Source organism: Macaca thibetana, chromosome 9 (assembly GCF_024542745.1).
Source record: "Macaca thibetana thibetana isolate TM-01 chromosome 9, ASM2454274v1, whole genome shotgun sequence".
Lineage (NCBI taxonomy): Eukaryota > Metazoa > Chordata > Mammalia > Primates > Cercopithecidae > Macaca > Macaca thibetana.
This window is the reverse complement of record NC_065586.1, coordinates 37,911,084-37,914,552: the sequence shown is the minus strand read 5'-3', so window position 1 is coordinate 37,914,552 and position 3,469 is coordinate 37,911,084. Positions and strand designations below refer to the sequence as shown.

Sequence of the window (3,469 nt, the reverse complement as noted above, 5' to 3'; positions counted from 1 at the left end):
TGTGAAGATGCCAATGAAGACATGAAATTTCCATCCTAAAAACAGCTATTCGGCTGGGCACAGTGGCTCATGCCTGTAATCCCAGCCCTTTGGGAGCCCAAGGTGGGTGGGTTGCTTGAGGTCAGGAATTCAAGATTAGCCTGACCAACATGGTGAAATCCCATCTCTATAAAAAAAATAAAATAAAATGAAATAAAATTAGCCGGATGTGGTGGCAGGCACCTGTAATCCCAGCTAAGAGGGTAAGGCAGGAGAATCACTTGAACCCAGGAGGCAGACTTTGGAGTGAGCAAGATTGTGCCATTGCACTCCAGCCTGGGTGACAGAGCAAGACTCCATCTCAAAAACAAACAAACAAAACACCACCACCAACAACAAAAAATTATTCATATAAACTTCACACCCTTATGACATCTAATAAACCTAAGTGGTGAGTGAGCCTAGAGTGATATCAAATAAAATGCTTCAGAAACACACATTTACCACGTGTGAACGTATGTAATTATTTAAAAATATACTGGTGGATGCATTTGAATGGCCCCAAGTAGGACTGCACCTAGAAGCCCAGGGACACTCTAGGCTGTCTGCTGGGCACAAATCTTTAGCGCCCAGCCTGGGCTCAGGCACCAGGTACCATGAAGCACCAGTACTTAAGAGATTATGGAATATGAGACCCACAATGTTAAAAAAAAAAAAAAAAAAATGGAACTTTTGTGATAATATTGAGGATCATTTTATTGACCTTTCTAGAAAAAAAAAAAAAAGAGAGAATATGACTAATAAGAACATGAAGGAGGTTAAGAAATCTCCAAAACAGTTGTCTGCTTACATAAATAGAACAGTTGGAAAAGCTGTGAAAAGCCCAGATAAACTCTGTAAAGTGATCTATGAGAGAAAGAAAGTTTATCACCCCTTTCCAAATTCATGTTACAGAAAAGCAAGAGTCCCATAGAAGTGGGGGCTGTGACATTGCAAATGAAGAAAATGAAATGGCTTGTGCAGGCCTCCTGCCTGAAAAACGATGTCATAATGGTTGAACATATTTGATTAACTCCATTTTTCTAAGTTTTCTCTGGACCTTGAAAAATGGCCCAAGTTTTGTTCAGAAGAAATTTGAGATGGAATGTAGCCTTAATTTTCTGTAGAAATAGACATATAAAGGAACGTGTAGCTTATTTGTTAAGGATGGAAGATCTTGGCATTGTGGTAGATTGCCTTCCTGTGCCTACCAATAGTTTACAGAAGAAAAACAATGTATCTCACTTTGCTGCTGTGTAGACTTGTTGCCTCTAGTAAAGTTAATACTTACAAGCAAATTTGAAGAATATTGTATTAGTCAGGGCTCTCTAGAGGGACAGAACTAATGGAATAAATACATATATAAAGCGGAGTTTATTATTACCTCACACGATCACAAGGTCCCACAATAGGCCATCTGCAGGCTGAGGAGCAAGGGGAGACAGTCCAAGTTCCAACACTGAAGAACTTGGAGTTCGAGGGCAGGAAGCATCCAGCATGGGAGAAAAATGTAGACTGGGAGGCTAAGCCAGTCTTTGTTTTCACATTTTTCTGCCTGCTTATATTCTAGCCGTGCTGGCAGCTGATTCAATTGTGCCCACCCAGATTAAGGGTGAATCTGCCTTTCCCAGCCCACTGACTCAAATGTTAATCTCCTTTGGCAACACCCTCACAGACACACACACCCAGGATGAATACTTTGTGTCATTCAATCCAATCAAGTTGACACTCAGTATTAATGATCACAAGTCCACCCCTTGTCAACTTGAACACATACACATCTCCTGAGATCATACATAATCTTCAAATAAAGACAACAATAAGGTCATAATTACACCTAACATAACACAACTATCCTTCATACAACCAAAACTTACCAATCCCCAACCCTAATACTATTACATAAAGTTAACAATAATTAAATGCTGATGTGAAGTCAGTAAATCTTATGTCACATGATAAAGGAGAAAGGAAACAAAATGAAGATATTTTCTTAGTACAAGTGTATACATTCACAAACACGTTTTTAACAAAAGAAGGAGGAAATACTCATGATAAGTATTGTCCTTATTTCTGCAGCTAGTCACGTGATCACAGCTGTTATTGATGACTACCTTCTTCTATTACCCATTCTGTATTCCCTTTGCCCTCAGCAAGCATCTCAGCAGATCGTGGATTTTTTCCTTGTGGAGTGACACAAACCTTCATTCCTGAAGGGTCTGGGTCATTTGTATTCCTGTCTGGATTGGGCTGTTGTAGTTTCCCATTGACCTTAATCACAGGGTATACTATGAGATGCCCTAATGGATCTCCTGTATCCCATGCATACTCTTCCTGACCTCCGTTGTGGAGTAGTAGACTGATTTCATCTGGATAGTCCAGATCAATCACCCCAGCCAACACTCTAACTCCTTTTTTTTTTTTTTGAGACAGAGTCACAGAGTCTCGCTCTGTTGCCCAGCCTGGAGTGTAGTGGCATGATCTCGGCTCACCACAACCTCTGCCTCCCAGGTTCACGCCATTCTCTGGCCTCAGCCTCCTGAGTAGCTGGGACTACAGGCGCCTGCCAGCACTCCTGGCTAATTTTTTGTATTTTTAGTAGAGACAGGGTTTCACTGTGTTAGCCAGGATGGTCTCAATCTCCTGACCTTGTGATCCACCCACCTTGGCCTCCCAAAGTGCTGAGATCACAGGCATGAATCACCATGCCAGGCCTGTAACTCCCTTCTTAGCCTGTTGACTTAAAGGTAGGAGGAGCCCAAAGTGTTCAGGTGGCAATCTTAACTTCCAGCTTAATGGGATCGTTGTTGTGTCTCCTGGTAGCAGCGTAACCTAGAAGCACCTTCCTCCCTCTGGAACTAAGACCTCTAGGCTAGCAGAACGTAATGTTGCAGGAACAGGAAACAAAAATTTTGCTAGTGGATCACTAGGAGTGATGGTGATTGGTGCCGCTTCCTCTTCCACCCCTTGATTTCTGAACCCATGAATCCTAGCTATGGGAGAAACAGTACCATATATTGGACACTGATTCAGAGCATACACAGCCTTCTGGAGAACTTTGCCCAGCCCTGCAAAGTACTGTCACCTAGTTGGAGATGTAATTGTGACTTAAAAAGGCCATTCCACCATTCTATTAATCTAGCTGTTTCAGGATGATGGGGAGCATGGTTAGATCAGTGAGTTCCATTAGCATGAGCCCACTGCCACACTTCTTTATCCATAAAGTGAGTGCTTTGGTCAGAGGCAATGCTGTGTGGAATACTGTGATGATGGATGAGGCATTCTATGAGTCCACAGATGATAGTCTTGACAGAAGCATTGCATGCAGGATAGGCAAACCCATATCGGGAGTAAGTGTCTATTCCAATGATGATAAACCTCTGCCCATTCCATGATGGAAGAGGTCCAGTATAATCAACCTGCCACCAGGTAGCTGGCCGATCACCCGAGA

The 3,469-nt window shown here is 42.4% G+C and overlaps 1 pseudogene; it reads left to right on the top strand.

Moving 5' to 3' along the window:
• Window positions 1-461: 461 nt before the first annotated feature.
• On the top strand, window positions 462-1,791 carry LOC126963125 (KATNB1-like protein 1; annotated as a pseudogene).
• Window positions 1,792-3,469: the final 1,678 nt, after the last annotated feature.